This window comes from Anabrus simplex, chromosome 5 (genome assembly GCF_040414725.1).
Source record: "Anabrus simplex isolate iqAnaSimp1 chromosome 5, ASM4041472v1, whole genome shotgun sequence".
In the NCBI taxonomy this organism is placed as follows: Eukaryota; Metazoa; Arthropoda; class Insecta; order Orthoptera; family Tettigoniidae; genus Anabrus; species Anabrus simplex.
In genome coordinates this window covers 166,212,012-166,222,011 of record NC_090269.1, presented here as the reverse complement: position 1 = coordinate 166,222,011, position 10,000 = coordinate 166,212,012, and positions in this window count along the sequence as shown.

The window sequence follows — 10,000 nt, the reverse complement described above, 5'->3', positions numbered from 1 at the left end:
TTAACTTCAAGGAACCCGAAGGGCCAAAACGGCGTGAGTAGCCCTGCCTATCTTAATGTGGCCAGGCGCGGGTAAACGGCGGGAGTAGCCTGGACTCTCTTAAGGTACGCGGCAGCTGTAATCGCTCAATGCCTAGCCCTGCCTATCTTAATGTGACCAGGCGCGGGTAAACGGCGGGAGTAGATGGGACTGTCTTAAGGTACCCGGCAGCTGTAATCGCTCAAAGCATAGCCCTGCCTATGTTAATGTGGCCAGGCGCGGGTAAACGGCGGGAGTAGATGGGACTCTCTTCAGGTACCCGGCAGCTGTAATCGCTCACAGCATAGCCCTGCCTGTCTTAATGTGGCCAGGCGCGGGTAAACGGCGGGAGTAGCCTGGACTCTCTTAAGGTACCCGAGCGCGTGTAAACGGCGGGAGTAGATGGGACTCTCTTAAGGTACCCGGCAGCTATAATCGCTCATAGCATAGCCCTGCCTATCTTAATGTGGCCAGGCGCGGGTAAACGGCGGGAGTAACCTGGACTCTCTTAAGGTACCCGGCAGCTATAATCGATCATAGCATAGCCCTGCCTATCTTAATGTGGCCAGGCGCGGGTAAACGGCGGGAGTAACCTGGACTCTCTTAAGGTACCCGATCGCGGGTAAACGGCGGGAGTAGATGGGTCTCTCTTAAGGTACCCGGCAGCTGTAATCGCTCACAGCATAGCCCTGCCTGTCTTAATGTGGCCAGGCGCGGGTAAACGGCGGGAGTAACCTGGACTCTCTTAAGGTACCCGATCGCGGGTAAACGGCGGGAGTAGATGGGACTCTCTTAAGGTACGCGGGGTCTGTAATCGCTCAATGCGTAGCCCTGCCAATCTTATTCTGGCCAGGCGCGTGTAAACGGCGGGAGTAGATGGGACTCTCTTAAGGTACCCGGCAGCTGTAATCGCTCACAGCATAGCCCTGCCTGTCTTAATGTGGCCAGGCGCGGGTAAACGGCGGGAGTAGATGGGACTCTCTTCAGGTACCCGGCAGCTGTAATCGCTCACAGCATAGCCCTGCCTGTCTTAATGTGGCCAGGCGCGGGTAAACGGCGGGAGTAGCCTGGACTCTCTTAAGGTACCCGAGCGCGTGTAAACGGCGGGAGTAGATGGGACTCTCTTAAGGTACCCGGCAGCTATAATCGCTCATAGCATAGCCCTGCCTATCTTAATGTGGCCAGGCGCGGGTAAACGGCGGGAGTAACCTGGACTCTCTTAAGGTACCCGGCAGCTATAATCGATCATAGCATAGCCCTGCCTATCTTAATGTGGCCAGGCGCGGGTAAACGGCGGGAGTAACCTGGACTCTCTTAAGGTACCCGATCGCGGGTAAACGGCGGGAGTAGATGGGTCTCTCTTAAGGTACCCGGCAGCTGTAATCGCTCACAGCATAGCCCTGCCTGTCTTAATGTGGCCAGGCGCGGGTAAACGGCGGGAGTAACCTGGACTCTCTTAAGGTACCCGATCGCGGGTAAACGGCGGGAGTAGATGGGACTCTCTTAAGGTACGCGGGGTCTGTAATCGCTCAATGCGTAGCCCTGCCAATCTTATTCTGGCCAGGCGCGTGTAAACGGCGGGAGTAGATGGGACTCTCTTAAGGTACCCGGCAGCTGTAATCGCTCACAGCATAGCCCTGCCTGTCTTAATGTGGCCAGGCGCGGGTAAACGGCGGGAGTAGCCTGGACTCTCTTAAGGTACCCGAGCGCGTGTAAACGGCGGGAGTAGATGGGACTCTCTTAAGGTACCCGGCAGCTGTAATCGCTCACAGCATAGCCCTGCCTGTCTTAATGTGGCCAGGCGCGGGTAAACGGCGGGAGTAACCTGGACTCTCTTAAGGTACCCGATCGCGGGTAAACGGCGGGAGTAGATGGGACTCTCTTAAGGTACGCGGGGTCTGTAATCGCTCAATGCGTAGCCCTGCCTATCTTAATGTGGCCAGGCGCGGGTAAACGGCGGGAGTAACCTGGACTCTCTTAAGGTACCCGATCGCGGGTAAACGGCGGGAGTAGATGGGACTCTCTTCAGGTACCCGGCAGCTGTAATCGCTCACAGCATAGCCCTGCCTGTCTTAATGTGGCCAGGCGCGGGTAAACGGCGGGAGTAGCCTGGACTCTCTTAAGGTACCCGAGCGCGTGTAAACGGCGGGAGTAGATGGGACTCTCTTAAGGTACCCGGCAGCTATAATCGCTCATAGCATAGCCCTGCCTATCTTAATGTGGCCAGGCGCGGGTAAACGGCGGGAGTAACCTGGACTCTCTTAAGGTACCCGGCAGCTATAATCGATCATAGCATAGCCCTGCCTATCTTAATGTGGCCAGGCGCGGGTAAACGGCGGGAGTAACCTGGACTCTCTTAAGGTACCCGATCGCGGGTAAACGGCGGGAGTAGATGGGTCTCTCTTAAGGTACCCGGCAGCTGTAATCGCTCACAGCATAGCCCTGCCTGTCTTAATGTGGCCAGGCGCGGGTAAACGGCGGGAGTAACCTGGACTCTCTTAAGGTACCCGATCGCGGGTAAACGGCGGGAGTAGATGGGACTCTCTTAAGGTACGCGGGGTCTGTAATCGCTCAATGCGTAGCCCTGCCAATCTTATTCTGGCCAGGCGCGTGTAAACGGCGGGAGTAGATGGGACTCTCTTAAGGTACCCGGCAGCTGTAATCGCTCACAGCATAGCCCTGCCTGTCTTAATGTGGCCAGGCGCGGGTAAACGGCGGGAGTAGCCTGGACTCTCTTAAGGTACCCGAGCGCGTGTAAACGGCGGGAGTAGATGGGACTCTCTTAAGGTACCCGGCAGCTGTAATCGCTCACAGCATAGCCCTGCCTGTCTTAATGTGGCCAGGCGCGGGTAAACGGCGGGAGTAACCTGGACTCTCTTAAGGTACCCGATCGCGGGTAAACGGCGGGAGTAGATGGGACTCTCTTAAGGTACGCGGGGTCTGTAATCGCTCAATGCGTAGCCCTGCCTATCTTAATGTGGCCAGGCGCGGGTAAACGGCGGGAGTAACCTGGACTCTCATAAGGTACCCGATCGCGGGTAAACGGCGGGAGTAGATGGGACTCTCTTAAGGTACGCGGGGTCTGTAATCGCTCAATGCGTAGCCCTGCCAATCTTTTTCTGGCCAGGCGCGTGTAAACGGCGGGAGTAGATGGGACTCTCTTAAGGTACCCGGCAGCTGTAATTGCTCACAGCATAGCCCTGCCTGTCTTAATGTGGCCAGGCGCGGGTAAACGGCGGGAGTAGCCTGGACTCTCTTAAGGTACCCGAGCGCGTGTAAACGGCGGGAGTAGATGGGACTCTCTTAAGGTACCCGGCAGCTGTAATCGCTCAAAGCATAGCCCTGCCTATGTTAATGTGGCCAGGCGCGGGTAAACGGCGGGAGTAGATGGGACTCTCTTAAGGTACCCGGCAGCTGTAATCGCTCACAGCATAGCCCTGCCTGTCTTAATGTGGCCAGGCGCGGGTAAACGGCGGGAGTAACCTGGACTCTCTTAAGGTACCCGATCGCGGGTAAACGGCGGGAGTAGATGGGACTCTCTTAAGGTACCCGATCGCGGGTAAACGGCGGGAGTAGATGGGACTCTCTTAAGGTACGCGGGGTCTGTAATCGCTCAATGCGTAGCCCTGCCAATCTTATTCTGGCCAGGCGCGTGTAAACGGCGGGAGTAGATGGGACTCTCTTAAGGTACCCGGCAGCTGTAATCGCTCACAGCATAGCCCTGCCTGTCTTAATGTGGCCAGGCGCGGGTAAACGGCGGGAGTAGCCTGGACTCTCTTAAGGTACCCGAGCGCGTGTAAACGGCGGGAGTAGATGGGACTCTCTTAAGGTACGCGGGGTCTGTAATCGCTCAATGCGTAGCCCTGCCTATCTTAATGTGGCCAGGCGCGGGTAAACGGCGGGAGTAGATGGGACTCTCTTAAGGTACCCGATCGCGGGTAAACGGCGGGAGTAGATGGGACTCTCTTAAGGTACCCGGCAGCTGTAATCGCTCACAGCATAGCCCTGCCTGTCTTAATGTGGCCAGGCGCGGGTAAACGGCGGGAGTAACCTGGACTCTCTTAAGGTACCCGATCGCGGGTAAACGGCGGGAGTAGATGGGACTCTCTTAAGGTACGCGGGGTCTGTAATCGCTCAATGCGTAGCCCTGCCTATCTTAATGTGGCCAGGCGCGGGTAAACGGCGGGAGTAACCTGGACTCTCTTAAGGTACCCGATGGCGGGTAAACGGCGGGAGTAGATGGGACTCTCTTAAGGTACGCGGGGTCTGTAATCGCTCAATGCGTAGCCCTGCCTATCTTAATGTGGCCAGGCGCGGGTAAACGGCGGGAGTAACCTGGACTCTCTTTAGGTACCCGATCGCGTGTATACGGCGGGAGTAGATGGGACTCTCTTAAGGTACGCGACGGCTGCAATCGCTCAAAGCGCGGTAAACAAAATACTACAACCTTCATTTCGGGTGCAAAGGTGGCCTGGCGTGGAGCTAACCACTGAGTAGCATTCGGGGCCCGGGTGTAGCTCGGTTGATCTGCAGGGACCTGAGTGGGTGAAAACGGCGGGAGTAGCCCTGCCTATCTTATCGTAGCCGTGAGTGCGTATCCGACGGGGCAATCCAATTTACCGGTAATTATAAGTGAGAGTTTTGTCATGGTGATGATTATTTTATTATTGTTGTTGTTATTATTATTATTATTATTATTATTATTATTATTATAATTATTTTTTATTATATGTATGAATTACTCGGATTCATTTATGTCATCAGTATGATTACTAAATTTATTAATAATAGTGTTTGTGGTCGTAGGCCGAGGCTTGGGTGACTGTCATTACGTGGAACGACGTCGAGAAGCTTCCGCGCCGGTCGGGCAGCTCTGACGGCCAGGGCAGCTGCCATCGCGGATAAGCTGATGGCTGGAATGGTCGGGCTGACATGCTCCGCGAGGCTGCTGGCCGGGAGGAGAGCCGCGCTGGCCGAGGAAGTATAGCTTCCGTCGTCGGCAACGTGATCGGCTGAAATGCTGCCAGCTAGGGTGAGTGAGTGAATGATTCATTATTAGTAGTCAAGATTTATTGCATGGGGAGATATTTTCAGTGTTGTGCATGGCAACAAAAACTTTAGTTAATGTGACATTCTCATGTATAATGTGTATTTCATAATTACAGGTTATAAAATTAATCTGAATGTATTTACTCGAGAAGAAAATCTCTAAAACTTAGTTTTATGCAAATTTTAAAGAGAATCCTTCGCCGCGAATTGTGCGTCGGAATTATCTTTATTATTATGATTATTATTTTGTTTTAGTTGTACTGTGATTTCCGTGGAGCAGATTGGGGAGATGCGCTTTCGGTCGAAGGGGGGGGGGGGGGGGGATGCTGGCGAACCGACTTATTAGGATCAAGTAAATTTATCTAAATTTGAGAATGTTTCATTTTCTCTCTTTACTGAATAAGGTAACGAACAAAAAATATAGCATTTTTGCCATTATCATCGTCATCACCGTACGAATCGCCATCAACACTGTAAATACTATCTCTGCAATGCGGAAACTGCACGCTCGCGGGATACATGAAAGGAGGAATTAAAAGACAAAACGAAGAGAAGAAGGAGAAGGGAATTTTAAGACCCGGTAATTCCTTCTTATGCTTTAATCTTCCTTAAGAAGTAGGTGTAGATAAGGAATAAGAAGGGTAAGAGAGGAGGAGGAAGGAGAACTAATGACCCTCCTGTATAGCATTCTCTTCTTGTTCTTCAGTCTTCCGTAAGGAGAAAAGAAAAGAAGATAACGAAGGAGCAGAAGGAAAGTAGAAGAGGAAGAGGAAGGACCATTTAAAAGACCATCCTCTATGTTTTCTCTTCTTCTTTTCCAATCTTTCCTGAGAAGATGTTAAGGAATAATAATCATCATAAGCAGGAGAAGAAAATGAAGAAGAAGAAGAAGAAGAAGAAGAAGAGAAAACTAGGAGGAAGCAGAATTGTAAGAACTTCCTGTATATTTTTCTCTTCTTGTTCTTCAACGTTCCTCAAGTAGAAGAAGGGGAAGAAGAAGAAAAAACAATAGGAATACTTTTGGACCACCCCTCTATATTATCTCTTCTTGTTCTTCAGTCTTTGTAAAGAAGAAGGTAACGAAGAAGAAGAAGAAGAGAAAAAGACAAGGTTTAAGCAGATTTTTAAGACCCTCTTGTATATTTTCTCTTCCTCTCCAATCTTCCTAATAAGTAATATGATGATGTTGTAGAGAAAGAATAAGAAGAATAAGAAGAGAAAACGGCAAGGAGGAAGGAACGTTTTAAGACCCTCCTGTTTATTTTCTCTTCTTGTTCTCCTATCTTCCTTAAGAAGACGTTAACGGAGAAGAAGAGAAAGACAAGGTGGAAGCAGAATTTTAAGACACTCCTGTATATTTTCTCTTCTTCTTCAATCTTTCTAAAAAGTAGTATGATGATGTTAAGGAAAATGTAGAAGAAGAAGAAGAAGAAGAAGAAGAAGAGATAACGACATGGAGGAATGAATGTTTTAAGACCCTCCTGTATATTTTCTCTACTTGTTCAGTCCTCCTTAAGAAGAAGAGGAAAAGAGAAATTACAAAGAATTACAAGAAGAGAAGAAGAACCATACGAACGACGATTTTTTAAACTTAGTTTAGTGCAAATTTAAAACAGAATTATTCGCCGCGAATTGTGCTTCGGAATTATCTTTATTATTATGATTATTATTTTGTTTTAGTTGTACTGTGATTTCCGTGGAGCAGACTGGGGAGATGCGCATTGGGTCGAAAGGGAGGGGGCTGGTGAACCGACTTATTAGGATCAAGTAAATATACTAAAATTTGAGAATATTTTATTTTCTCTCTTTACTGAATAAGGTAACGAACAAAAAAATAGAGCACTTTTGCCATCATCATCATCACCGTACGAATCGTCATCAACACTGTAAATACTATCCCTGCAATGCGGAAACTGCACGCTCGCGGGATACATGCTAGGAGGAATTAAAAGATAAAACGAAGAGAAGGAGAAGGGAATTTTAAGACCCGCTAAATCCTTCTTATTCTTCAATCTTCCTTAAGAAGTAGGTGTTGATAAGGAATAAGAAGAAGAGGGGTAAGAGAGGAGGAGAAAGGAGAATTTTTGACCCTCCTGTATAGCATTCTCTTCTTGTTCTTCAGTCATCCTTACAGAGAAAAGAAAAGAAAAGAAAAGAAAAGAAAAGAAAAGAAAAGAAAACTAGAGAAGTTAACGTACGATCCGAGAGATGTTTATTTGGAAGGGTGTGGGCTGTGAAATTAGGGAAATGGTGGATGATTTTAAATCTTGCTTGCTTAGTAAGCCCACCTTGTCCACTAAGCTTGGGCTATTGTCATAGCATCAACCGTCTCGACCCATGGAATGCCTATGGACTATGTCGGACCGTTACCACAATCAAAGGGGAACGGAAACAAATTCATTAATAATATTAGTAACAAAGCAGAAGAAGAAGAAGGGGAGGGGGAAGGAGAACTTTAGGACCCTTGTCACGCGACAAGGGTGCAATACATTACAGGCAATAAATACACAGAAACAAAAAAAACAAAACTTTAGACAAACAATCACTAATCTACGCCCCTTAAACTACTAACCACATACCCTTCTAATTTAGTGGCGTCACACAGGCGGATAACCATGCCATGGGCAACGCCACCGTACACTAAACAAACCATATCTACTATAAAACCACTAACTCCAGTACTCTAACTAATTTGGAGGCGCTGCAGAGGCGGTTAACCAGACCGTAAGCAGCACCACTCTTCACTACTCTAACTTGGTGTCGCAGTAGAGGCGGAAAGCCGGACCGTAAGCTGCACCACCCTTCGCTAAATCTAAAGTTATACTGCATACATCTAAAAACAAAAGCAAAAAGGAAAGCAACTGGCTGATCACGGCATCCCCTGGTAATGAGGGAACCCCTTCCACCCATGATGCCGCTATCAGCCACAGCCGTGGGTCAGATGACATACCCACCTAAACCTCTATCGCAATGTGTTCCTTCACATTCTTTGCGTGGCGAATCGCTGAGCTGGAACCCAGTCCATCATGCAATTGCCCCGTCTACTAGTCTGCGTCGTCTCATTACACATTGCCTACTCCCTGCTGTTCCACCATAACCTCGGAACTATTATTATTATTGTGACGGAGAAATCCTTGGAGCAGAAAGAGGTGAAAGAAGGTGCTGGGTGGAATGGGTCTAACTACTATACCAAAAATTAACTTAAAACTTTAACATAGGTTACATTTCTTTTAGAATCTCAAACTTAACACACTTTTCACTTGGTGAACTAATAAAGTGACAGGTACAAATAGCCATCTTGAAACAATAACTGGAAAACCCCAGATTAGGGAATTTTACAGATCGGGGCTTCAAGCTCTTAGTTTACAAATTCTGAGATACCAGATCCGGTTTACAAAATTTTGCAAACTCTCTTATGTTTAGACAATTTAAGAGCACTTTGCTCCAACAACTTCACAGCCTTCCAGAGAAGCACCTCAATATTGCAGTTGAATTTAGGAAACACGGTAAAAGAGCTTACCTGTTCTCCAACTTTAACTAATCACTTACAGCTCGCTAAGGGCAAACTTACACAACCCCTTACAATATCTGGCCTCTCCAGGCACAATTTACAATTAACAAAAGTTAGTACGCAGGGGTATCTAATAGCCAACCTACTGGACCTTTGTGGAATAAGAATAACGGGTTAAATTAATGGCCCGAACACAAAATGAATGGACGCGTATACTCCTAGATATTGAAGAATAAAATCCTAACGGGGCTCCCGGCCCAGTGATACAGGGGCTAAGCCCAATCTACTGTGGTGACTCGAATGGAGGTTAATTTAATACATTACAGGAAAGAAAAACAGTCACAAAATCGTAGTCGCCTCAAACTAAGTTGAAGGGAACTCGAGATGGTGAAGCACTCTCTATCCGCGGTTTGCAGTTGAAAACTTTATGAAATTTTACAAAAGCTGAACGAAAATTTACATTTCAGGAAAGGTTGGTTACATAATTAGAAATAAGGACCTTCCCCTCGTGTAAGTCTGCGGAGGTAGCTACAGAAAAATAAGTCTGGTGGTCATTACCTTGGCTGTTGGTCTGCTCGGTCTGTCTTAACACACACACACACACGCGCGCGCGCACACACACGTTCGCACGCACGCACGCACGCACGCACGCACACACACGCGCGCACACACACAAATGTACTTTAAAGGTTGTTGTCTTCCCTATACAGCTCTAACGGAGGATGAACGATTTATCTTGTTTGGAAAATTCGTGAACTATCTCGGAAAAACTTTTTAATTTGAAGGTGCTCATTTTTTATCCGGATGGCCGCTTGTAGGGGGTAAAGGGTTGGAAATAGATGTATGCCGTCGCGGACATTTTTGTACAGCTTTTTACGCTCTACAATTCGTACGCTTACACCTTGGGCCTAACGCTGACAGTTCAGGCAGCGTAAGCGAAGAAAGCTTTCGGTCGCGACCTTTTCCCTAATCTCTTCTTAATTACTTTCTATTTGGCATTAAATCCATCATCACGCAGTGCACCCGTCCGGATTACATCACCCTGGAATGGTTATCGTAATTTACGATACCACTTCACATCGCCATATGGGTCGCACCCGCACGCGGACTGCCCAGTTTGGTCGAAGCGGCGGCCGGGCGCTGGCGCTGTGGAGGCCATTTTGTGATCTGCCGGACCCCCTTAGTACCCTGAGATACTCGCCGCCCGATACACTGAGAGCGGCAGCTTGCCTGCCCGCGACTGCAATGCTGCGAGCCTCTGCACACCCAGTGTTCATGCTCATATGCGGCGCTCAGTAATGTTGGTAACCGCTCGCCCTTGCTCGGGCGTGAAAATGTAGCATCGTACGCCTCTCGTACGGTCCTGCCGACCTCGGCAGCGGTCGAAGTGGAGATGTGACGATGGATGGTGAAGGGACCCGA